This window comes from Erythrolamprus reginae, chromosome 3 (assembly GCF_031021105.1).
Source record: "Erythrolamprus reginae isolate rEryReg1 chromosome 3, rEryReg1.hap1, whole genome shotgun sequence".
Lineage (NCBI taxonomy): Eukaryota > Metazoa > Chordata > Lepidosauria > Squamata > Dipsadidae > Erythrolamprus > Erythrolamprus reginae.
The window spans coordinates 4,790,288-4,817,272 of record NC_091952.1 but is presented as its reverse complement, the minus strand read 5'-3'; the positions used below and the strand labels follow the sequence as shown (position 1 = coordinate 4,817,272).

The 26,985-nt window shown below is 43.0% G+C and overlaps 1 long non-coding RNA gene and 4 other non-coding genes across 6 annotated transcripts; all 5 read right to left on the bottom strand.

Moving 5' to 3' along the window:
• Nucleotides 1-5,899: 5,899 nt before the first annotated feature.
• LOC139163569 (uncharacterized) lies at nt 5,900-26,051 on the bottom strand. Of its 2 annotated transcripts, XR_011558498.1 has the most exons (9): nt 25,959-26,051; nt 22,007-22,508; nt 21,471-21,606; nt 19,127-19,630; nt 16,848-17,338; nt 14,354-14,881; nt 13,598-13,733; nt 10,444-10,752; nt 7,311-8,002 (listed from the first exon to the last, which is right to left on the bottom strand). It is a non-coding gene; the product is annotated as an uncharacterized lncRNA (long non-coding RNA). The 2 variants fall into 2 exon arrangements; XR_011558499.1 differs by lacking the exons at nt 16,848-17,338; nt 19,127-19,630; nt 21,471-21,606; nt 22,007-22,508; nt 25,959-26,051 and adding an exon at nt 5,900-6,447 and having other exon boundaries at nt 7,813-8,002; nt 10,444-10,703.
• On the bottom strand, nt 12,357-12,489 carry LOC139166102 (small nucleolar RNA SNORA5). Its single transcript, XR_011558903.1, has one exon. It is a non-coding gene; the product is annotated as a small nucleolar RNA SNORA5 (small nucleolar RNA).
• LOC139166101 (small nucleolar RNA SNORA5) lies at nt 15,746-15,878 on the bottom strand. Its single transcript, XR_011558902.1, has one exon. It is a non-coding gene; the product is annotated as a small nucleolar RNA SNORA5 (small nucleolar RNA).
• Nucleotides 17,986-18,118, bottom strand: LOC139166100 (small nucleolar RNA SNORA5). Its single transcript, XR_011558901.1, has one exon. It is a non-coding gene; the product is annotated as a small nucleolar RNA SNORA5 (small nucleolar RNA).
• LOC139166099 (small nucleolar RNA SNORA5) lies at nt 20,270-20,402 on the bottom strand. The gene has a single exon (XR_011558900.1). It is a non-coding gene; the product is annotated as a small nucleolar RNA SNORA5 (small nucleolar RNA).
• Nucleotides 26,052-26,985: the final 934 nt, after the last annotated feature.

Sequence of the window (26,985 nt, the reverse complement as noted above, 5' to 3'; positions counted from 1 at the left end):
GAACGTCAACCCCAAACTTTCGGGTTCGGCGTTCGGGAGGCCACCGAGAAGCCCCCCGGCTGTTTTAAAAGACGACAGCCGGGCGGTGGGGCTTCTCGGCGGCCTCCCGAACGCCGAACCTGGAAGTTTGGGTTTGGCGTTCGGCAGGCCGCCGAGAAGCCCCCTGGCTGTTTCAAAAGGTGACAGCCGGGCGGCGGCGTTTTTTTGCGGGTTTTTTTCGTTGCACGGATTGATTTTACATTGTTTCCTATGGGAAACAATGTTTCGTCTTACAAACTTTTCATCTTACGAACCTCCCCCGGGAACCAATTAGGTTCATAAGACGAGGTATTACTGTATATGTAATATTATATGTACCTGCTTTGTTTGAAGAAGATGGACTGTATTATATTTACTGTGTAAGATAATGGAGATAGTGTATATCTTGTAAATACCATTACTATAAGTTGGTTCGTATCATTGTCTGAACAAACCACCACTGCCGCATGTACTCTGGTTACAATACGTCTATCACTGGTTGTTTGACCAATGTGGAATGCTGGCAAATCCCAACCTCTTTTGACTGATCTCTTTGGCTTTCTTATCTCAGCTCCTCCCACAGTGCACCTTGAAACTGACCCACTTTCCCCCGTCCGGCTGAATGCCTCGGTGACGGTCACTTGCAAGGCAGAATATTTTTATCCAAACACGGCCAAAGTAGACTTGTTTTGCAAGAATCCCAGCGGTAAAGGGAAATTTGCCGGGGCCACTTTAAATTCAAACAGGACGTACTCGCGCCAGAGTTCCCTAAATATCACGGCCACTGAAAATTGGAACGCCTCGCTCTTCACCTGTCTGGTTAAACACAACGCGACAGTGTTTAAGGTTACAACAAGACTGGTTATTATGACAGAACTCGGAGGAGGTAAGTGTGCAGGGTGTTTGTTGAGTTTTTCTTCCAGATGGCATCCAGATGGCATCCACCCCAGAGTTCTTAAAGAACTCAGATCTGTCATTGCTACCCCCCTGACTGATTTGTTTAACCAATCTCTGTTAACAGGAGATGTTCCTGAGGATTGGAGAATGGCCAGTGTTGTGCCTATCCACAAGAAGGGCAGTAGAGAAGAAGCTGGTAACTACAGGCCAGTTAGCTTGACATCAGTGGTAGTTAAAATGATGGAGACTCTACTCAAAAAGAGGATAAATCAGCATCTAAAAAACAATAACTTATTGGACCCAAATCAGCATGGCTTTACTGAAGGCAAATCATGTCAGACTAATCTCATTGATTTCTTTGACTATGTCACAAAGGTGTTGGATGAAGGTGGTGCCGTGGATATTGCCTACCTGGACTTCAGCAAAGCCTTTGATACGGTTCCACATAAAGAGCTGATAGATAAATTAGTGAAGATTGGACTTAATCCCTGGATAGTTCAATGGATTTGCAGCTGGCTGAAGCGTAGACATCAGAGAGTTATTGTTAATGGCGAGTATTCTGAGCAGAGTCAGGTTACAAGCGGTGTGCCACAAGGGTCTGTTCTGGGTCCTATTCTTTTTAATATATTTGTGAGTGACATAGGGAAAGGTTTGGTAGGGAAGGTTTGCCTATTTGCCGATGACTCTAAAGTGTGCAATAGGGTTGATATTCCTGGAGGCGTCTGTAATATGGTAAACGATTTAGCTTTACTAGATAAATGGTCAAAGCAATGGAAACTGCAGTTTAATGTTTCCAAATGTAAAATAATGCACTTGGGGAAAAGGAATCCTCAATCTGAGTATTGTATTGGCAGTTCTGTTGGCAAATACTTCAAAAGAAAAGGATTTAGGGGTAGTGATTTCTGACAGTCTCAAAATGGGTGAACAGTGCAGTCAGGCGGTAGGGAAAGCAAGTAGGATGCTTGGCTGCATAGCTAGAGGTATAACAAGCAGGAAGAGGGAGATTATGATCCCACTATATAGAATGCTGGTGAGACCACATTTGGAATACTGTGTTCAGTTCTGGAGACCTCACCTACAAAAAGATATTGACAAAATTGAACGGGTCCAAAGACGGGCTACAAGAATGGTGGAAGGTCTTAAGCATAAAACGTATCAGGAAAGACTTAATGAACTCAATCTGTATAGTCTGGAGGACAGAAGGAAAAGGGGGGACATGATCGAAACATTTAAATATATTAAAGGGTTAAATAAGGTCCAGGAGGGAAGTGTTTTTAATAGGAAAGTGAACACAAGAACAAGGGGACACAATCTGAAGTTAGTTGGGGGAAAGACCAAAAGCAACATGAGAAAATATTATTTTACTGAAAGAGTAGTAGATCCTTGGAACAAACTTCCAGCAGACGTGGTAGATAAATCCACAGTAACTGAATTTAAACATGCCTGGGATAAACATATATCCATCCTAAGATAAAATACAGAAAATAGTATAAGGGCAGACTAGATGGACCATGAGGTCTTTTTCTGCCGTCAGACTTCTATGTTTCTATGTTTCTATTTTCTCCTTCCCTTTGTCCAGACTGAGTCTAAATTTGCACAGGATTTAGAATTTGCAACTGTTTTAGGCCCCAGTGCTCTTCAACGTCCTCATCAATGATTTGGATGAGGGGATAAATGCGGAACTCATCAAATTTGCAGATGACACCAAACTGGCTGGAATAGCCAACACTCCAGTGTTGGCTATTCCAGGGCCGCAACTGGTGCACCAGGCGAACCTGGGCAAACGCCCTCCTCGCCACAGCCGAAAGATGATGTTCCAATGTCAGCTGTGAATCGAGGACGCCCAAGTTGCGAACCCTCTCTGAGGGGGTCAGTAGTTTCCCCCCCTCCGGGTGATGGACGGACAGATGGAATTGTCCTTGGGAGGCAAGACCCACAGCCACTCCGTCTTGTCTGGGTTGAGTTCGACTTTGTTGTTGCAGTTGACTTTTTGTGCAGTGTTAAGGCAGTTAGTCCTCGACTTTCAACGGTTCGTTTAGTGACTGTTCAATGGCTCTTTAAAAAAAGTGACGTGGAATGGTTTTTCAGAGTTATGAATTGCTCAAAACCTGAAGCCAGTATTTTATTTTTTTTAAAATAAATTTTATTTGAAATATATACATATACACAACAATACCAAGAGAAGACTCTACATATCCCTCCCCCTATTGTCTCTCCGACAGCCCCATTTACGTCTCTAATACGGCGTATACAACCAGCGGTGAATTGTTCAGCTTGAAATATGACCAATTTTCTAATTTCAAACATTCAACGTTCAAATATACATCCAATCTGATACAAAATTCTAATTTAATGAAATATTTTTCCTTTTATATCTTACAAAATTCTATTAACCTTATTCATTCCCTTCTGTTGCAGCAATCTTTTTATTCCCTCTTTTGTTCAACCATATATAAAATTCTTTCCACAGCTCATAAAATCTTGTGTCTTCCTGGTCCTTAAGCTCCAGTGTCAACCTATCAGCTTCTGCACAGTCTTAGATTTTTTAAATCATTTTTTTTCTTTTGGTAGCATTTCATTTTTCCAATACTGTGCTATGCATATTCTTGCTGCAGTTATCAGGTGTTGTATCAGGTAGTAATGACTCTAAAGTGTGCAATAGGGTTGATATTCCTGGAGGCGTCTGTAAAATGGTAAATGATTTAGCTTTACTACATAAATGGTCAAAGCAATGGAAACTGCAGTTTAATGTTTCCAAATGTAAAATAATGCACTTGGGGGAAAGGAATCCTCAATCTGAGTATTGCATTGGCAGTTCTGTGTTAGCAAAAACTTCAGAAGAGAAGGATTTAGGGGTCGTGATTTCTGACAGTCTCCAAATGGGTGAGCAGTGCGGTCGGGCGGTAGGGAAAGCAAGTAGGATGCTTGGCTGTATAGCTAGAGGTATAACAAGCAGGAAGAGGGAGATTGTGATCCCCTTATATAGAGCGCTGGTGAGACCACATTTGGAATACTGTGTTCAGTTCTGGAGACCTCACCTACAAAAAGATATTGACAAAATTGAACGGGTCCAAAGACGGGCTACAAGAATGTCTTAAGGTCTTAAGCATAAAACGTGTCAGGAAAGACTTTATGAACTCAATCTGTAGGACAGAAGGAAAAGGGGGGACATGATTGAAACATTTAAATATGTCAAAGGGTTAAATAAGGTTCAGGAGGGAAGTGTTTTTAATAGGAAAGTGAACACAAGAACAAGGGGACACAATCTGAAGTTAGTTGGGGGAAAGATCAAAAGCAACGTGAGAAAATATTATTTCACTGAAAGTGTAGTAGATCCTTGGAACAAACTTCCAGCAGACGTGGTAGATAAATCCACAGTAACTGAATGTAAACATGCCTGGGATAAACATATATCCATTGTAAGATAAAATACAGGAAATAGTATAAGGGCAGACTAGATGGACCATGAGGTCTTTTTCTGCCGTCAGTCTTCTATGTTTCTATGTGAAAGTATGTACCATTTTTATCCCCACATCTCCAATAGTTCGGTTTAAGATTTGTGTACATCTTTGCTAATCTAACTGGTGTTACAAATTTGTCTTAGCAATATTTCAATAGAAAAAAAATAAAGAGCAAGGGAGACAGTCGACACCCTTGGTGCACTCCTTTAAAAATTTGAAAACTATCTGTTGTGTCATCATTGATTATTATTTTGGCCATCTGTTTTGTATATATTGCCTTTATCATCCTAATAAATTTTGGTCCAAATTTCATCTGTTGTAATAGTTCAAATAGAAATTCCCAACTTAAATTGTCAAAGGCTTTTTGAGCATCTACGAACATCAGTGCCACAGCTTTCTCTGTATGTATTTCATAGTATTCCAGACTATCTAAAATTATCCTTGTATTGTTTTGGATGTGTCTGTCTGGAAGAAAACCATTTTGACCTCGTTCAAAACCGGTTTAAGTCTATTGGATATAATGGTAGTAAAAAATTTGTAATCAGCATTCAATAGAGAAATAGGTCTACAGTTTGCAATTTTTTTCTTTTTCTTTTGTATCTTTGGGGATTAAAGTTATTAGCGATTTTATCCATGAGTTTGGTAATTTACCTATTTCTAATACTTCATTGTAAGTTTTTAACATCAAATCATTCAGTATGTTATGTAGTTCTTTATAACACTTAGCAGGAATCCCATCCTGTCCTGGTGTTTTATTGTTTCCCTGATTTTTAATAACTATTTCAAGTTCCTATTTGGTTATTTTCTTTATCTAGTATTTCTCTATTAAGTTCAGATATCTCTTCTAAGTGACACTCATTTAAGTATTGCTCTATATCCTTTCTTCTTCTTCTTTTTAATAGTGTTTGATAAAATTCTGTTGCTATCTTATTCCCCCGCGCTAATGTAAATTATAGTATCCCTTTCTTGTTCTCTAATTGCCCCCACCCTCCTTGCCTTTCGTAAGCTACTTAAAACCCACCTCTGTCATCAGGCATGGGGGAACTGAAACATCTCCCCCTTGCCCATGTTGTTTTGGTGTTTGATCGTTTGTGTGCTTGATTTTTATATATATTGGGGTTGTTTTATGAATTTCTTAACTTAAAATTGTAATTGGATTGGTGGGTATTGGATTTGTCACTATGTACTGTTTTTACTATTGTTGTGAGCTGCCCCGAGTCTGCGGAGACGGGTGGCATATAAATCCAATAAATCTAATCTAATCTTATGTTTTATCTTTTTCCTCACCTAAAGTTTCATTCTGCAAGTCAGTTTGCATTTGGGTTTCCCATTTTTTCATTTGGTCTTGTATTTCTTCTATTTGTTTATTTTTATTTATTTTTTTCCTGCTAGAATATGCTATAGATAAGCCCCTAATATAAGCTTTGGTGGTATCCCAGAAGCTTTAAGAAAAAAGTTAACTCTTTTTCCATGTACTTAATGTATTGCATATAGTGTCCATCTCTTCTTCTTTCTTTCAGTTCTTTTTAGAGTTAATATTGGTTGGTGGTCCAGCCAAATGTTTGTCCCAATCTGAGTTTCCTCTATTTTGTTTTCAATTTCATTATTAGTCCATACCATGTCTATTCTAGACCATGATTTATGGGGGAGGGGTGTGTGAAAAATATGTATATTGTTTTTTAAATTCATTTCATTCTCTCCATATACGTCTTTGAATCCAAATTCTTCCACCATATCAAAAAAGATTACAGGGTAATGGTTGTCCTCCCTCGCTGATTTATTAGGCTGCCATGGCTCTGGGCCGTAATGCAAAACACACCAGCTTCTCCTGATCATGGGGAATCCATCTAATACAACAGTCTGCAGTCGTCCCCGTTGCCCTTCGGTGCTCCCCTTCATTTTGCTCCCCTCTGCAAGGTTTGTCGATGTCTTTAAATAGGCATCAAAGGCGAAAAACCTCGGGCTAAGTGCAGCAGTCACCTCCTTAACTCCGCTCCGCCATGGTCCCGCCCCGGACCAGTATTAAGATACCTTTTATAATGGAATGAAGAGCGTGGATCTGTTAAGTCATCTAAGATCAAGGCATTGGGGGAAAAGAAAGGAAAATATTACAAGCTGTAAGCAAATGGTGAAACACTAAAAATATAATGCATATGAATATATACATATATATCTAAGGTCTTGGCATATTCGGGTTTCTTCCCGTGTAGGTTTCAGAGATTTCTGGCAACGTTTCGATGAGGTCCCACTTGTCATCTTCAGGCTGGTGCTTCTGTCTTTGTCCTAGGGCGAAGACAGTGAGATCTGAGCTGCCTTCCCTCTATAAATACTGGTGGGTGGGTGTGATTTGACGGCTCAACAGCTGCATGCTGTGTTGAAACTTCCTGGGGTCATTGATGTAATTGATGTATGCTGATTAGTTGATGTTTGTGGATTGGGGGTGATATCCTGAGTAGGCTATTTAGCTGCTTTGTAATGTGTGTCTGGGGTGTAACAATATTTGTTTGGCTGCAAGTTTGTGGTCTAGTCATGTGTTTATGGTGTTCGTCAGTTTTCCTTGTGTGCGTGTCAGAGGAGGTTGCAACAGTTGGGGGCACTGCTGTAGTTTGGCTCCTCGGTGGTGGTTGTATTTGGTCTGTAAGGCGGGTGTGGGTTTGGTGGAAGTGATTGGAGGTGATTGGAGGTTGTGTCCTGTGTTGTTCTGGGTCTGGTTTCAATTTGTATGGCTGGGATACGTTTGTTAAAGATGGCTGGTTTCCAGATGTCTGGTAGGTGGGAAGTATCATCATGCTTATTCACATTGTGGGGGTGTTTTTCTATCTCGATGGCTTCCATGATTATTCTTTTGCTGTAGTGTTGTTTTAGAAATTAACTTAGTTCTGTCAAAATCAATTTCATGTCCTGTAGTTTTGAAGTGTTGGAAAAGGGAGGAAGTTTTTTCTTCTTTTCTTAATACGTTCTTATGTCCTGCAACACGTTCATTTACTCTCCTATTAGTTTGTCCAATATATATGGTGGGCAGATTTTTCATGGTATTTGATAAACTCCTTGGTTTTCTAGCTGGATATTTTCTTTGGGATTTCTTAGGATGTTGGCTATTTTTGGATCTGTGTCTTGATGTTGTTTGTGGAGAATTTTTCTGATTTTATCTGTGGTGCCTTTGATGTAAGGGAGGAGGGCAATGCCGTTGGTCCTGTTCTGTGTCTTGGTTCTTTGGGGGGGGAGGGGTGTCTCCTTTCGGATTATATTGGTGATTGCCTCTCTTTGGAATCCATTGGAAATTAATAAATTTGTGAGACTGTGTAATTCAGTTTCCAGGCTGGTCTTTGTCAAACACAATATATATATATATGTTTTCAATTAGAAGTTAATTAAGAGAGTCAGCTTCATTACAAATAACTCAAACTGATCCACTGTCTTTCCACAACAGGCTCACCGCAGCTAACCATGACGTTTCTCTATTTGGGCCTTCTCCTGAATAAAATCAGTCTGGTTCTTTTCTTCGTCGGCCTGTTCAGAATAAAGACGTGTGGACGCTGTGTTGAGAGACATTTTGTCCCGCCTTCCCAAGGCTGAAATTCCGATTTCACAGCTATGCCCAACGACATTCTCGATGACAAGAGCATCTGTCAGGAAATCAATAAGAATTCTGTGTTGTTGGGTTTTTTTAAAATGTACAATGCTTTTTCTTTTTTAAAAAAAAAACGTTTTTATTTGGTTATTTACATTAAAAAAGGACATACAAACAATAAAGAAAACAAAACAATACAATGACATATACAGGGGGTGGACATAAAATTGGAAACACTTGACTTTTTGGCATCATAATGTTTGAATATGTTCAAATCAATCAAAACTTGACATATTTTTATTATTATTTTTATTATTTTTATTATTTTTATTATTATTATTATTATTATTATTATTATTATTATTATTATTATTATTAATTAGATTTGTATGCCGCCCCTCTCCGTAGACTCGGGGCGGCTCACAACACAATAAAAACAGTTTATAACAAATCTAATAATTTACAATTTAAAATATTAAAAAACCCCATTATTAAACAGACATACACACAAGCATACCATACATAAATTGTATAGGCCTGAGGGAGATATCTCAGTTCCCCCATGCCTGATAACAAAGGTGGGTTTTAAGGAGTTTGCGAAAGGCGAGGAGGGTAGGGGCAGTTCTAATCTCTGGGGGGAGCTGGTTCCAGAGAGTCGGGGCCGCCACATAGAAGGCTCTTCCCCTGGGGCCCACCAACCAACATTGTTTAGTTGACGGGACCCGGAGAAGGCCCACTCTGTGGGACCTAATCGGTCGCTGGGATTCGTGCGGCAGAAGGCGGTCTCGGAGATATTCTGGGCCGATGCCATGAAGGGCTTTAAAGGTCATAATGTTTTTTTAATTCTGTTATTTGATGTATTTTTTTAAACTACATTTTTTTTACAGAAATTTAAGGAAATTGGTTATAGTGGCAGACCTCTCAGACTTTCAAAGAGGCCAAATTGTTGGTGCTCGAATGGCAGGCGCTAGTGTCACAGAAAGTGCTTGGATGTTTGGCGTTTCAAGAGGTCATGTCTCAAAAGTAATGACTGCTTTTGAAAGAGAAGGGAAAACGTCCTCAGCCAAGCACAGGTCTGGTCGAAAGTCGAAGTTGTCTGAGAGAGACCGTCGGACTCTAAAGTGAATTGTTAGAGCGGAACGCAAGACCGCAGCTCTTAAAATCACTGCAGAGCTCAATAGACACGTACAGAACCCAGTTTCCACAAAAACTGTTCAACGGGAGCTTCACAAATCTGGATTCCACGGAAAGAGCTGCAAGGTGTTTCCATTTTTTTGTCCACCGCCTGTATATGTTTACCCCTCTAGGGTTATCATACGGTAATTTATATCATGCTTATACATGAATTGACATAATTCAAGGTTTGCATTACAATTTTTACTTAATAAGTATAATTATAGTAACTTAAAAGTTAATGAAATCATATATGCATTACTAAGTTAAAACATTTACAGATTTATTTTATTTTCTCCTGACAAACCAATTGTAGAATAAACTCCAAACTTCATAATATTCCGAATCCTCCTTTTCATTTAAATCCTGTGCAATACTTTTTTCTATAACCATTCATATTCGTTTATAAATAACTAATATGAATAAAACTAAGGGGGGGGATCTATTTCCCATTCTTCTGTCAACACTCGGGATTCCAAAATTAAATGAACCCATCATAAAATATTTAATTACTTTACAGAATCAGCCTCTTGACCCCAATCATCTGGGTTCTCATTTTACCCACCTCGGAAGGAGGGAAGGCTGAGTCGACCTTGAGCCGGTCAGGATCGAACTGCTGGCAGTGGGCAGAGTTAGCCTGTAATACTACTGCAACGCTCTCTACATGGGGCTACCTTTGAAAAATGTTCGGAAACTTCAGATCGTGCAGAATGCAGCTGTGAGAGCAATCATGGGCTTTCCCAAATATGCCCATGTTACACCAACACTCCGCAGTCTGCATTGGTTGCCGATCAGTTTCTGATCACAATTCAAAGTGTTGGTTATGACCTATAAAGCCCTTCATGGCATCGGACCAGATTATCTCTGGGACCACCTTCTGCCGCACAAATCCCAGCGACCGATTAGGTCCCACAGAGTGGATCTTCTCCGGGTCCCGTCAACCAAACAATGTCGCTTGGCGGGACCCAGGGGAAGAGCCTTTTCTGTGGCGGCCCCGGCCCTCTGGAACCAACTCCCCCCAGAGATTAGTTGCCCCCACCCTCCTTGCCTTTCGTAAGCTACTTAAGACCCACCTCTGCCGTCAGGCATGGGGGAATTGAGATCCTCTTTCCCCCTAGGCCTCTCCAATTCTATGCATGGTATGTATGTATGTATGTTTGGTTTTTAATCGTTTTTAAGTATTAGATTACTATTGTACACTGTTTTATTATCCGAGTCTCCGGAGGGGTGGCATCCAAATCCAATAAATAAATAAATTAAATAATTAAATAAAATAAATATTGCATTCTAAAGAGGAGCCCCACCGCTCTTCACAAGGCTCACCTGGGAAATGATGCTGTTGGGAGGGACATTTGTCCAGAACAAGGATTGCTTCTCCCAGGCTCACGTGCATTTACCGATGTCTGGATACTTAACTGGACTTGTTCGCAAGTTTGAGAGATTTTCTCCCGGATTTGCAGTGAACAGTGGGACTTTTGGGGCAAAGTTGGAGCAATAATGGGGAGTTGAGCGTTCGTTCTGACTGTGTGGTTTCCATGCGTAGCCCTGGGTCATCTCCGGCTAGAAGCTACACGTTCCAATATCTCAGAAATTGCAACAAAGAAGAGGGAGTCAACCTATCTTCCAAAGCACCTGAGGGTAGAACAAGAAGCAGTGGTTGGAAACTAAACAAGGAGAGAAGCAACTTAGAACTAAAGAGAACCTTCTGGACAGTTAGAACAATTAACCAGTGGAACAGCTTGCCTCCAGAAGTTGTGAATGCTCCAACACTGAAACTTTTAAAGAAGATCCTGGAGATTGGATAGCCATTTGTCTGAAATGGTATAGTTCTCTTCCCAAATGATAGACTTTTCGCACTCCAGAGTTTGCCCAGGTTCGCCTGGTGCACCAGTTGCGGCCCTATTTGGACAGGGAGTCATTGCTCACAGTCACTCATGCCCTCATCACCTCGAGGTTCGATTACTGCAACGCTCTCTACATGGGGCTACCTTTGAAAAGTGTTCGGAAACTTCAGATCGTGCAGAATGCGGCCACGAGAGCCATCGTGGGGCTCCCTAGATTTGCCCACGTTTCTGCAAAACTCCGTGGTATGCACTGGCTGCCGATCGGCTTCCGGTCACAATTCAAAGTGTTGGTAATGACCTTTAAAGCCCTACATGGCATTGGGCCAGAATACATCCAGAACCGCCTTCAACTGCACGAATCCCAGCGGCCGATAAGGTCCCACAGAGTTGGCCTTCTCCGGGTCCCGTCGACCAAACAATGTCGTTTGGCGGGCCCCAGGGGAAGAGCCTTCTCATTGGTGGCCCCGGCCCTCTGGAATCAACTCCCCCCAGAGATTAGAACGGTCCCCACCCTACTTGTCTTTCGCAAATTACTCAAGACCCACCTTTATTGCCAAGCATGGGAGAGTTAGGATATTCCTTCCCCTAGGCCATTACAAGTTATGCATGGTATGTTTGTGTGTATGTTTGGTTTTACTATAAGGGTTTTTAGTTGTTTTATTAATTGGATTGTTACATGCTGTTTTTTTATCATTGTTGTTAGCCACCACGAGTCTGCGGAGAGGGGCGGCATACAAACCCAATTAATAATAATAATAATAATAATAATAATAATAATAATAATAATAATAATAATAAAAAAACAGCCTTCCCCAAGGCCGGAAATCAGCTGGCTAGCGTGCACGTGTGCATTGGAGCTGGCAAAGGGCAGCATCTCGCACGCCCTCCGATATGGCACTTTGTGCCTCCTGTGGCACACATGTCATAGGTTCTCCATCACAGACCTATACAATCTCAGACAAGTGTACAGTCTCCACTTAAATACCTTCGGTGATAAAACACCCACAATTTCTTTTGTTATTGTTGTTTTTAGTTACAAATCACTGAAGATATTTGGGGATTTATCTGTACCTGAATCAGAATACAAATGGATGTAGTTTTCAGATTGCTGAAAGGGAAAAACCCAGGGAAGAACCAAGATAGCATAATTGCCTTTTCAATAAACACCAACGGACGATTTTCATGCAGACCTTTCATTACCCAACTAGGTATCATTATCAGTGCTAGAAGGGGGTGGGGTTTGAATTGAAGACCTTCCCCACTTGGATTAAGAAATGTCTGAAGGTCAACAACCAAGCTCAAAGACCATCAAGGACCCCTCATTTTTAACCCCAATCTACAAATATTATCAATATTTTTTCCTCATTTGCATAATGCCCTGCACAGAGCTACAGGTGTCTGCAGATACACTATCCCCAGAACCCACAAGGAGTTCCAAGGCCCATGAACTACAAGTATTAATTTGGCAGCTGTTTGGACCAATGCCCACCACGGACAGGCCGGCAATGAATTTGACACAACTGCAATTAACATGCTAGGAAATAAGAGGTGAATTGGACATAGAAACATAAAAGTCTGACGGCAGAAAAAGACCTCATGGCCCATCGAGTCTGCCCTTATACTATTTTCTGTATTTTATCTTAGGATGGATATATGTTTATCCCAGGCATGTTTAAATTCAGTTACTGTGGATTTATCTACCACGTCTGCTGGAAGTTTGTTCCAAGGTTCTACTACTCTTTCAGTGAAATAATATTTTCTCACGTTGCTTTTGATCTTTCCCCCAACTAACTTCAGATTGTGTCCCCTTGTTCTTGTGTCCACTTTCCTATTAAAAACACTTCCCTCCTGGACCTTATTTAACCCTTTAATATATTTAAATGTTCCGATCATGTCCCCCCTTTTCCTTCTGTCCTCCAGACTACACAGATTGAGTCCATTAAGTCTTTCCTGATACGTTTTATGCTTAAGACCTTCCACCATTCTTGTAGCCCGTCTTTGGACCCGTTCAATTTTGTCAATATCTTTTTGTAGGTGAGGTCTCCAGAACTGAACACAGTATTCCAAATGTGGTCTCACCAGCATTCTATATAGCGTGATCATAATCTCCCTCTTCCTGCTTGTTATACCTCTAGCTATGCAGCCAAGCATCCTACTTGCTTTCCCTACCGCCTGGACAGGACACTATTAAAAAATGACGAAAAATTAATTGGCAAAATATACAAATTTTTGATCCGTTATGAGACAGAAGTGGAAATCGTAAAAGAGAGTATGATAAGCTGGGGAATGAATTTTGGCTACACAATTGAATTGGAAAAATGGGGAAAATTATGGACTAATAAGTGGTGGATGACAAAATCGACTGCATTCAAGGAAAACCAATTAAAAATGTTTTACAGGTGGCACCTATCGCCGGAAAGACTATCAAAAATGTTCCTCAAAACCTCCCCATTATGCTGGAAGTGCAAAAAAGGACCCTCTGGGTGAAGAAATATTTCCATTTATTTGTCCTCACTTTCTCACCTAGGAACTTGAGAGAGGGCCCCCTCATCCTAGTATTGTGTGACAGAGAAAATAAGTTTTCTCTATCCACTTTTTCTATCACATGATTTTATACATTTCGATTAAGTCACCTCTTAAACGCCGTCTTCCAAAGCTGAAGAGACCCAAGTGTTGCAATCTTGTTTCATAAAGGAGGTGCTGCATTTCCTTGATCACTCTTGTTGCCCTTCTTTGTACCTTTTCTGCGGTAGAAAGGATGTTGAGACTCTGGAAAGAGTGCAGAAATGAGGAACAAAGGGAATTAAGGGACTGGAAGCTAAAACACATGAAGAACAATTGCAGGAACTGGTTAACGAACAGGAGGACTGAGTCAGCCCCATCAGAGACTGAGTCTGAGAGAGAGCTGGGGCTCTTTGAGGAAGGATCGGAGGAGCAGGATGAAACAATTCAAGGTCTTTTGGGCCTGGAAGGATAGCTAGAGGGGGAGAGGGGAGCACAGGAGGATCAGGCGAGGGGGAGGACAGGGCAGGCAGCAGCACAAACAAGCAATTACCTCCCACTCAACCCCACCCCTGCAAGCAAGGAGCACACAGTGGGGGCGGGATCAGCGCAGGGCTACCTAGTTGCTCGGGAGGAGGGCACCCGACCCCTCTTCACAAGGCTCACCTGACCCCAATCATCTGGGTCCTCATTTTATCCACCAGGGAAGGAGGGAAGGCTGAGTCAACCTTGAGCCAGTCAGGATCGAACTGCTGGCAGTGGGCAGAGTTAGCCTGCAATATTGCATTCTAAAGAGGGAGGGAGGGAGGAAGGGTGGAAGGAAGGAAGGACAATAGACTTAAGACTACTGGGGCAAAGGGTGCCCCACCCCTCTTCACAAGGCTCACCTGGGGAATGAGGTTCAAAGAGATGCTGTTGGGAGGGACATTTGTCAGCAACAAGCGCTGCTTCTCCCAGGCTCACGTTCTATTACCGACGTCTGGATACTTTGCTGGGCTTGTCTTCTTTGCCATGCTGGCCTGGCTAGGTGTGAGGTCGCAGTGATACAGTTACACTCCTGGTGGTGGTGCAGGACGAGTGAATCCTTTCTGTGACGCCAACGATTCCTTGGAAACAACTTCCTTGTACTGTGGCTACTCTCGGAACGGAGCTGCTCCTCTGCAGCTCAAGAATTATCAGAAGTGCATGTTTTATTTATTTATTTGTTTGTTTGTATGTTTTAGAGCTTTTCATGGTGGGACTTTGGAGGGGAAAGTTGGGACAATAAAGGGCAGCTGAGCCTTCATTCTGGCTGTGTGGTTTCCGTGCCCAGCCCTGGGCCATCGCAGTCTAGCAAACAATAGCATACAAATCCAAGTAATAAATAAATAAATAAATTTTCAATATCTCCCTCTTCAAGCTATTCTCCAAAGCACCTGAGGATAGAACAAGAAGCAATGGGAGGAAACTAAACAAAGAGAAGCAACTTAGAACTAAGGAGAAACTCCCTAACGGTTGATCCATGGAACAACTTGCCTCGAGAAGTTGTGAATGCTCCAACATTGTAAATTTTTAAGAAGATACTGGAGATTGGACAGCCATTTGTCTGAAACGGTATAGCTCTCTTCCCAAAATATAGACTTCCAGTTTTCCCATAGTGCAGTTGTTCACACTCCAGAGCCTTCAGGAAACTTCCCTGAAGCCTCCGAAGGGTTAAACGTCATTCCCCAAGGCCGAAAACCTGCTGGCTATCATGCGCGTGTGCGCTGGAGCTGACAAAGGGCAAAATCTCGCATGCCCTCCAATATGACACTGCGTGTCTCCTGTGGCACGTGTGCCATAGTTTCACCGTCACATATCTATACAATCTCAGGAGTACAGTCTCCTCTTAAAAACCTCCAAGGATGGAGCACTCACAATTTCTTTCGTTGTTGTTGTTTTTAGTTGTGAATCATTGAGGACATTTGGGAATTTATCTGTAGAATCAGAATGCAAATGGCTGTGGTTTCGGGATTACTGAAAGGAAAACCCCAAGGAAGAACCAAGATAGCCTAATTGCCTTCTGAGTAAACACCAACAGGACGATTTTCATGCAGACGTTTCATTACCCAACTAGGTAACATGATCAGTGATAGAAGGGGGCGGGGTTTGAATTGATGACCTTCCCCAGTTGGATTAAGAAATGTCTGAAGGTCAACAACCAAGCTCAAAGACCATCAAGGACCCCTCACGTTCAACCCTGATCTACAAATATTATCAATATTTTTTCCTCATTTGCATAATGCCCTGCACAGAGCCACAGGTGTCTGCAGATACACTATCCCCAGAACCCACAAGGAGTTCCAAGGCCCATGAACTACAGGCTTTAATTTGGCAGCTGTTTGGACCAATGCCCATCACAGAAAGGCAGGCAATGAATTTGACACAACTGCAGAAACTCTCCCCTGGAAAAAAGGGAGCAGACAAAATTGAAGGAACAGTGAGAAAACAGGACAGGCTGGAAGAGAATCCCAATGCAAGGGGGGGACCCCATTTTACAATTTGCCTCACCTCTCTGCCCTGGTTTGTATTGTGATGTTCTCACCTTCGGTCTCTGCCACCAAGCAGGACTGGAGATGGGCATCTATTTAAGAACTTGCTCCGGTCTCACGAGAACATGCTAGGAAATAATTTAAAAATAATAAGCTGGTCACGTGCTGCAGCTGCCAAAAAAAGCCAAGAGTTCTAGGCTGCATTAACAGAGGGATAGAATCAAGATCACGTGAAGGGTTACTAGCAATAGCACTTAGACTTCTATGCCGTTTCCAAGGGCTTTTACAGTCCTTTCTAAGCACTTTACAGAATCCGACTCTTGACCCCAATCATCTGGGTCCTCATTTTATCCACCAGGGAAAGAGGGCTGGCTGAGTCGACCTTGAACCAGTCAGGATCGAACTGCTGGCAGTGGGCAGTTAGCCTGCAATATTGCATTCTAAAGAGGGAGGGAGGGAGAAAGGAAAGAAGGAAGAGAGGAAGGAAGGAAGGGAGGAAGGAAGGAAGGAAGAGAGGAAGGGAGGAAGGAAGGGAGGGAGGGAGGAAGGAAGGAAGAGAGGAAGGAAAGAAGAGAGGAAGGAAGGAAGGAAGAGAGGAAGGAAGGGAGGAAGGAAGGGAGGAAGGAAGGGAGGAAGGAAGGGAGGAAGGAAGGGAGGAAGGAAGGAAGGAAAGAAGGAAGAGAGGAAGGAAGGAAGGAAAGAAGAGAGGAAGGAAGGAAGGGAGGGAGGGAGGAAGGAAGAAAGAGAGGAAGGAAGGAAGGAAGGAAGGAAGGAAGGAAGGAAGGAAGGAAGGAAGGAAGGAAGGAAGGAAGGACAATAGACTTAAGACTACTGGGGCGGAGGGTGCCCCACCCCTCTATACAAGGCTCACCTGGGGAATGAGGTTTAAAGAGATGCTGTTGGGAGGGACATTTGTCAGGAATAAATGCTGCTTCTCCCAGGCTCACGTGCTGTTACCAACATCTGGATACTTTGCTGGCCTTGTCTTCTTTGCCATGATGGCCTGGCTAGGTGTGAGGTCGCAGTGATACAGTTATACTCCTGGTGGTGGTGCAGAACAAGTGAATCCTTTCGGTGATGCCAACGATTCCTTGGAAACAACTTCCCTGAGCTGTGGATGCTCTTGGAACAGAGCTCCTCCTCTGCAGCTCAGGAATTATCGGAGGTGCGTGCTTTAGACCTTTTCTCCTGGATTTGCAGTGAACGGTGGGACTTTGGAGGGGAAAGCTGGGACATTAAAGGGCAGCTGAGACTTCATTCTGGTTGCATGGTTTCCGTGCCCAGCCCTGGGCCATCGCAGGCTAGAGGTTGCATGATATCAGCCTTTCAATATCTCCCTCTTCAAGCTATTCTCCAAAACACCTGAGGGTAGAACAAGAAGCAATGGGTGGAAACGAAACAAAGAGAGAAGCAACTTAGAACTAAGCAGAAATTTCCTGACAGTTAGAACAATTAACCAGCTCCCCCCAGAGATTCGCACCGCCCTCACCCTCCTTGCTTTTCTTTGTTGCCAGGCCTGGGGGCCATTAGGTCTTCCCCCTCCTGACCAACAAATGTGTTTAGAATAAATTATCGATTGAGTGAATGAAAACTGAATGTTTTTAAGTTTTTAGGATTTTTTTAAAAAGTCTTTTAACTGTTTTTAATTGGATCAAATTGTTTTGTTATGTATTCTATGTTTGTTGTGAGCCGCCCCGAGTCCATGAAGAGGGGTGGCACACAAATCCAATCAATCAATAAACAAACAAATAAACAAACAAACAAACCATCAGGATGATTTTCATGCAGACGTTTCATTACCCAACTAGGTCACATCATCAGTTGAAAGGAGTGGGGCTTGAATTGATGAGGTTACCCAGTTGGATTAAGAAATGTAAACATAAATTTAAGTAATAAAGAATAAATAAATAAAACCAAGCTCAAAGAGCATCAAGGACCCTTCATTTTCAACCCCGATTTACAAATACTACCAATATCCTTGTTGGCCTAATGCCCTGGCACAGAGCCACAGGTGTCTGCAGACAAACTATCCCCAGAACCCACAAGGAGTTCCAAGGCCCATGAGCTACAGGTATTAATTTGGCAGCTGTTTGGACCAATGCCCACCACGGAAAGGCAGGCAATGAATTTGACACAACTGCAGAAACTCTCCTCTGGAAAAAAGGGAGCAGACAAAATTGAAGGAACAGTGAGAAAACAGGACAGGCTGGAAGAGAATCCCAATGCAAGGGGGGGACCCCATTTTACAATTTGCCTCACCTCTCTGCCCTGGTTTGTATTGTGATGTTCTCACCTTCGGTCTCTGCCACCAAGCAGGACTGGAGATGGGCATTTATTTAAGAACTTGCTCCGGTCTCACGAGAACATGCTAGGAAATAATTTAAAAATAATAAGCTGGTCACGTGCTGCAGCTGCCAAAAAAGCCAAGAGTTCTAGGCTGCATTAACAGAGGGATAGAATCAAGATCACGTGAAGGGTTACTAGCAATAGCACTTAGACTTCTATGCCGTTTCCAAGGGCTTTTACAGTCCTTTCTAAGCACTTTACAGAATCCGACTCTTGACCCCAATCATCTGGGTCCTCATTTTATCCACCAGGGAAAGAGGGCTGGCTGAGTCGACCTTGAACCAGTCAGGATCGAACTGCTGGCAGTGGGCAGTTAGCCTGCAATATTGCATTCTAAAGAGGGAGGGAGGGAGAAAGGAAAGAAGGAAGAGAGGAAGGAAGGAAGGAAGGGAGGGAGGAAGGAAGAGAGGAAGGGAGGAAGGAAGGAAGAGAGGAAGGGAGGAAGGAAGGAAGGGAGGATGGAAGGGAGGGAGGGAGGAAGGAAGAGAGGAAGGAAAGAAGAGAGGAAGGAAGGAAGGAAGAGAGGAAGGAAGGAAGGGAGGAAGGAAGGGAGGAAGGAAGGAAAGAAGGAAGAGAGGAAGGAAGGAAGGAAAGAAGAGAGGAAGGAAGGAAGAAAGAGAGGAAGGAAGGGAGGAAGGAAGGAAGGGAGGGAGGGAGGAAGGGAGGAAGAAAGAGAGGAAGGAAGGAAGGAAGGAAGGAAGGAAGGAAGGAAGGAAGGAAGGAAGGAAGGAAGGAAGGAAGGAAGGACAATAGACTTAAGACTACTGGGGCGGAGGGTGCCCCACCCCTCTATACAAGGCTCACCTGGGGAATGAGGTTTAAAGAGATGCTGTTGGGAGGGACATTTGTCAGGAATAAATGCTGCTTCTCCCAGGCTCACGTGCTGTTACCAACGTCTGGATACTTTGCTGGCCTTGTCTTCTTTGCCATGCTGGCCTGGCTAGGTGTGAGGTCGCAGTGATACAGTTATACTCCTGGTGGTGGTGCAGAACAAGTGAATCCTTTCGGTGACGCCAACGATTCCTTGGAAACAACTTCCCTGAGCTGTGGATGCTCTTGGAACAGAGCTCCTCCTCTGCAGCTCAGGAATTATCGGAGGTGCGTGCTTTAGACCTTTTCTCCTGGATTTGCAGTGAACGGTGGGACTTTGGAGGGGAAAGCTGGGACTAAAGGGCAGCTGAGACTTCATTCTGGTTGCATGGTTTCCGTGCCCAGCCCTGGGCCATCGCAGGCTAGAGGTTGCATGATATCAGCCTTTCAATGTCTCCCTCTTCAAAGAAGAGGGAGTCTAGCCATTCTCCAAAACACCTGAGGGTAGAACAAGAAGCAATGGGTGGAAACGAAACAAAGAGAGAAGCAACTTAGAACTAAGCAGAAATTTCCTGACAGTTAGAACAATTAACCAGCTCCCCCCAGAGATTCGCACCGCCCTCACCCTCCTTGCTTTTCTTTGTTGCCAGGCCTGGGGGCCATTAGGTCTTCCCCCTCCTGACCAACAAATGTGTTTAGAATAAATTATCGATTGAGTGAATGAAAACTGAATGTTTTTAAGTTTTTAGGATTTTTTTAAAAAGTCTTTTAACTGTTTTTAATTGGATCAAATTGTTTTGTTATGTATTCTATGTTTGTTGTGAGCCGCCCCGAGTCCATGAAGAGGGGTGGCACACAAATCCAATCAATCAATAAACAAATAAACAAACAAACCATCAGGATGATTTTCATGCAGACGTTTCATTACCCAACTAGGTCACATCATCAGTTGAAAGGAGTGGGGCTTGAATTGATGAGGTTACCCAGTTGGATTAAGAAATGTAAACATAAATTTAAGTAATAAAGAATAAATAAATAAAACCAAGCTCAAAGAGCATCAAGGACCCTTCATTTTCAACCCCGATTTACAAATACTACCAATATCCTTGTTGGCCTAATGCCCTGGCACAGAGCTACAGGTGTCTGCAGACAAACTATCCCCAGAACCCACAAGGAGTTCCAAGGCCCATGAGCTACAGGTATTAATTTGGCAGCTGTTTGGACCAATGCCCACCACGGAAAGGCAGGCAATGAATTTGACACAACTGCAGAAACTCTCCTCTGGGGGGAAAAAAAGAAGCAGACATAGTTGAAGGAACAGTGAGAACAGGCTGGAAGAGAATCCCGACGCAAGGGAAAAAACCCCCAACCCTTGCAACAATTTGCCTTATCTCTCTGCCTTGGTTTGTATCACGGTGTTCTCAACTTCGGTCTTCGCCCCCAAGAAGGTTTGGAGATGTGCATATATTTAAGAACTTGCTGTGGCCTCATGTTAACATGCTAGGAAATAAGCATTTAAAAAGGATGAGCCAGCTGTGTGCTTCGGCCAGCAAAAAAAGCCAACAGAGTTCTAGGCTGCATTAACAGAGGAACAGAATCAAGATCACGTGAAGGGTTAATAGCAATAGCACTTAAGACATCTATACCGCTTTACAGCGGTATAGTCAGTCCCTTGACCCCAATCACCTGGGTCCTCATTTTACCCACCTCGGAAGGACGGACGGGTGAGGCAGCCTTGAGCCTGGTAAGATTCAAACTGCCAAATTGCAGGCAAACAGCAATCAGCAGAAGTAGGCTGCAGTACTGCACTCTAACCATTGCGCCACCATGGCTCATAAGAATGAGATTATAATATGAACCTAAGAAGAGCCCTGCTGAATGGGACCAAAGCCCATTGAGCCCAGCATTCTGTGTCCCACAGTAGCCCATCAATTGTCCATGGGGATATTGAGCAGAAAGAGAAGGCAAGGCCCTCCCTTTCCCTTGACCTCCAATAAATGGGACCCAAGGGAACCCTGCCTGCCTCAACCAACATAGAGACGGCAGTTGGACGTCCTTTTCAATAACCACCTATGATACACTTGGCATCCCTGAATCTGTCTAATCCTGCCTTGAAGCTGTGGAGGCTGACAGCTGTCACGACCCCTTCTGGAAAGGAATTCTATAAATCAAGGACCCTCTGGGTGAAGAAATATTTCCATTTATTTGTCCTCACTTTCTGACCTACAAACTTTAGGGAGTGCCCCCTTGTCCTACTATTGTGTGATAGAGAAAATATTTTTTTCTCTATCCACGTTTTCTATCCCATATATGATTTTATACATTTCGATTAAGTCACCTCTTAAACGCCGTCTTCCAAAGCTGAAGAGACCCAAGTGTTGCAATCTTGTTTCATAAAGGAGGTGCTGCATTTCCTTGATCACTCTTGTTGCCCTTCTTTGTACCTTTTCTGCGGTAGAAAGGATGTTGAGACTCTGGAAAGAGTGCAGAAATGAGGAACAAAGGGAATTAAGGGACTGGAAGCTAAAACATATCAAGAACAATTGCAGGAACTGGTTAACGAACAGGAGGACTGAGTCAGCCCCATCAGAGACTGAGTTTGAGACAGAGCTAGGGCTGTTTGAGGAAGGATCGGAGGAGCAGGATGAAACAATTCAAGTTCTTTTGGGCCTGGGAAGGATAGCTAGAGGGGGAGAGGGGAGCACAGGAGGGTCAGGCGAGGGGGAGGACAGGGCAGGCAACAGCACAAACAAGCAATTACCTCCCACTCAACCCCACCCCTGCAAGCAAGGAGCACACAGTGGGGGCGGGATCAGCGCAGGGCAACCCAGCTGCTTGGGAGGAGGGCAACCGACCCCTCTTCACAAGGCTCACCTGGGGAATGATGTTCAAAGAGATGCTGTTGGGAGGGACATTTGTCAGCAACAAGCGCTGCCTCTCCCAGGCTCACGTTCTATTACCAACGTCTGGATACTTTGCTGGGCTTGTCTTCTATGCCATGTTGGCCTGGCTAGGTGTGAGGTCGCAGTGATACAGTTATACTCCAGGTGATGGTGCAGCACCAGTGAATCCTTTCTGTGACGCCAACAATTCCTTGGAAACAACTTCCTTGTACTGTGGCTACTCTCAGAACGGAGCTGCTCCTCTGCAGCTCAGGAATTATCGGAAGTGCATGTTTTAGAGCTTTGCTCCAAGATTTGTGCGGTGGGACTTTTGGGGGAAAGTTGGAACAATAATGGGGAGCTTAGTGTCCGTTCTGACTGTGTGGTTTCTGTGCCCAGCCCTGGGTCATCGCAGGCTTGAGGTTGCATGATGGCAGCACTCCAATATCTCATGGGTTGCCACAAAGAGGGAGTCAAGCAATTCTCCAAAGCACCTGGGGGTAGAACAAGAAGCAATGGGTGTTAATTTGTCAGAGTTTAGGCAGCGTGATTATTATTATGAGATAAACCCAGGAGCAAAACACCTGTGGATATTTAACACTGGTTTATATACAGAAATATATACAAACCAAATACCTTACGAGCAGTCTATCTGCTTCTTGAACCCAACGTGATTTTAGGTAACCCCTGTGAAATGGTCCTTCGATCCCCAAGGGGATCCCGAACCCCAGGTTAAGAACCACTGATATAGACTGATAGATATAGACAGACAGACAGACAGATGATAGATAGATATAAATAGATGATAGATATAGACAGACAGACGGTAGATTGAGATAGATTAGATAGATTAGATAGATAGATAGATAGATAGATAGATAGATAGATAGATAGATAGATAGAAAATAGAGATAGGTAGGTATAGATAGATGATAGTAGATAGATAGATATAAATAGATAGGTAGTTAGTTAGATGAGAGATAATAGATAGGTGATAGATGGTATAGACAGACAGACAGATAGTAGAAAGAGGTAGGTAGGTATAGATGGTGATATATATATATATCGTGATAGATATATATATATATATATCACCCTATAACAAGGACTGAAGCACCAGCCTGAAGATGACGAATGGGACCTCATTGAAACATCACCAGAAATCTCTGAATCCTATACGGTAAGAAACCCTAGCCACACCCTTTCCTTTACTGGGATTCGATCTGGTGAACTCTGCCTTGTAAAGCAGAGAACTAGCAGTGTGAGCTATCAGATCAGAACCCTTCCAGCTCTGTACCAGGGAGAGGCTATATGTTTTTCTTATGTCGGATCACCCTGGTATATTTAAGGAACGTCACAGCTCCTTTTTTACCTTTAGGCCCAACCCAGGACCACTTCAAAGCAGTTAATATATTTATAGCCGACAACTATATTCTGTATGCGTTAAATGTTTTTTTAGCTGGAATTTTAAAATTAAGGGAGACTAGGATGGTCCCATTTCGGCCTTGTTCTGGCATCATCAGCTAGCCACACCCTTTCCTTTACTGGGATTCGATCTGGTGAACTCTGCCTTGTAAAGCAGAGAACTAGCAGTGTGAGCTATCAGATCAGAACCCTTCCAGCTCTGTAGATTGTTCTGAGTTCGGGTTTTGCCCTGTGTAATATTTTGCATGTCTATGCGACGTTTCGGTGAAATCACATTCACCATCTACGAAAATAAATAAATATCTATCTATCTATCTATCTATCTATCTATCTATCTATCTATCTATCTATCTATCTATCTATCTATCTACTGTATATCCTATTGTCCATTAATTTTCAAATTCATAGAAACATAGAAACATAGAAGTCTGACGGCAGAAAAAGACCCCATGGTCCATCTAGTCTGCCCTTATACTATTTTCTGTATTTTATCTTAGGATGGATATATGTTTATCCCAGGCATGTTTAAATTCAGTTACTGTGGATTTATCTACCACGTCTGCTGGAAGTTTGTTCCAAGGATCTACTACTCTTTCAGTAAAATAATATTTTCTCATGTTGCTTTTGATCTTTCCCCCAACTAACCTCAGATTGTGTCCCCTTGTTCTTGTGTTCACTTTCCTATTAAAAACACTTCCCTCCTGGACCTTATTTAACCCCTTAATATATTTAAATGTTTCGATCATGTCCCCCCTTTTCCTTCTGTCCTCCAGACCATACAGATTGAGTTCATTAAGTCTTTCCTGATACGTTTTATACTTAAGACCTTCCACCATTCTTGTAGCCCGTCTTTGGACCCGTTCAATTTTGTCAATATCTTTTTGTAGGTGAGGTCTCCAGAACTGAACACAGTATTCCAAATGTGGTCTCACCAGCATTCTATATAGCGGGATCATAATCTCCCTCTTCCTGCTTGTTATACCTCTAGCTATGCAGCCAAGCATCCTACTTGCTTTCCCTACTGCCTGACTGCACTGTTCACCCATTTTGAGACTGTCAGAAATCACTACGCCTAAATCCTTTTCTTTTGAAGTATTTGCTAACACAGAACTGCCAATACAATAGTCAGATTGAGGATTCCTTTTCCCCAAGTGCATTATTTTACATTTGGAAACATTAAACTGCAGTTTCCATTGCTTTGACCATTTATCTAGTAAAGCTAAATCATTTACCATATTACAGACCCCTCCAGGAATATCAACCCTATTGCACACTTTAGAGTGATTGGCAAATAGGCAAACCTTCCCTACCAAACCTTCCCCTATGTCACTCACAAACATATTAAAAAGAATAGGACCCAGAACAGACCCTTGTGGCACACCGCTTGTAACCTGACTCTGCTCAGAATACTCGCCATTCACAACAACCCTCTGGTGTCTATGCTTCAGCCAGCTGCAAATCCATTGAACTATCCAGGGATTAAGTCCAATCTTCACTAATTTATCTATCAGCTCTTTATGTGGAACCGTATCAAAGGCTTTGCTGAAGTCCAGGTAGGCAATATCCACAGCACCACCTTCATCCAACACCTTTGTGACATAGTCAAAGAAATCAATGAGATTAGTCTGACATGATTTGCCTTCAGTAAAGCCATGCTGATTTGGGTCCAATAATTTATTGCTTTTTAGGTGCTGATTTATCCTCTTTTTCAGTAGAGTCTCCATCATTTTAACGACAACTGATGTCAAGCTAACTGGCCTGTAGTTACCAGCTTCTTCTCTACTGCCCTTCTTGTGGATAGGCACAACACTTGCCATTCTCCAATCCTCAGGAACATCTCCTGTTAATAAGGATTGGTTAAACAAATCAGTCAGGGGGGTAGCAATGACAGATCTGAGTTCTTTAAGAACTCTGGGGTGGATGCCATCTGGACCCATTGCCTTATTTATCTTTAATCAGCAAAAACATGCGACATATGTATATAAATATAGCAAAAACTTGTGATATATATACACACATATATACATACACACACACGCGCGCGCACACACATATCACATATTGCTGAACTTTTAAAATTAAGGGAGAGTAGGATAGTGCTATTTCGGCCTAGATAGATAGATAATAGATATAGACAGACGGACAAATTTATTTATTTATTATTTAGATTTGTATGCCACCCCTCTCCGCAGGTAGCGATAGATAGAGATAGGTAAGTAGGTATAGATGACAGATGGATGGATAAGTAGAACAGATAATAAGACGGCTGAATGGACAGGAGACGGGGGGGGGGAGGCAGAGGGAAACAGGAATTGACTGACCTAGACATGAGACAAAGATAATGGATGGAGACCTAAAGAGACAGAGAGAGGAGGCCTACAGACCGCTTCCCGAGGGATCCATCTTGAGCCAGTCAGGAAGTCTGCGAGATGAAGGCCGCCCCCGCGTAAAGGAACCCGAGAGCCTCCCTCGGGGAGACCCCGACCCAACCGGCGGCCCTGCTTTGTCTCCGCGCTTACTATGCCTCTCTCCGTTAGTCTCCGCCGCAGCCGCCAGCTTCTTCGTCTTCCTCGGCCGTCATGCTGCTCCTCCGGCCACGCGCTCTTGACGCCGAGAAGAGGCGGAAGTGGCCGCGACGTCATTTCCTCCTCCTCTTCCAACAACGGAAATCGTTTCGGTTTCTCACATGGCCGATGAAAAAGCGGCCGGAAATGCCCCCGACGCCATCTTTGTTGAAGGCGCGAGGTTTCCGGCCGCCCAATGAAAGGCTCGTTTGTCCGGGATGGGTGTGGGAGGAATGTTACATTCCACTGTTTATTCTTTGACCCGGAAGTGGCTCTGATCTTTTGAAAGGGCGCTGTTTCCCTCAATATTAGCCGGGATTCAATGATATATGCCGTTCTTCTCTTTGCGTAACTCTATGGTCTTTCCCATAGAACAGGGGCTCTTAGTGGAACACAATTTAAATTTCCCACAATGAAAGTTTCAGGGCTTAAAAAACGTGAATACAGTATTTGGATGCCTTTCTTAGCTCTGAAGGGCCAGGAAAGTGCATTTTTAAAAATACAGAAAATTTCATGAAGAAAGTAGTAGTCCTTGACTTATGTCCACAATTATTCCTGTTAAATGAAACGTTATTTATTTATTATTTTATTTATTAATTGGATTTCTATGCCACCCCTCTCCGAGGACTCAGGGCAGCTCACAACATATAAAATACATAGTATACCATGTCTTGAATCCAATTAACTAATTAAAAATCTAAAAAACCCAAAAAAACATGAAAAAAACAAATCATTCAATTCACTCCACATGTGAGCTTTGTCCCATTTTAGGACCTTTCTTGCTGGTCGTTAAGCGAATCGCCGCAGATGTTAAGGGAAATCAACTTCCCCATTGATTTTGCTTTGTCAGGAGTTTGCAAATGGGGATCACGCAACTCCAGGACACTGTGTGGCCGTCATAAATATGAGTCATCTGCCAAATACATCTACCACAAACATATCTAAGTCTGGGTTTAAGTCAGCTGCCTTATACTAAAACAGG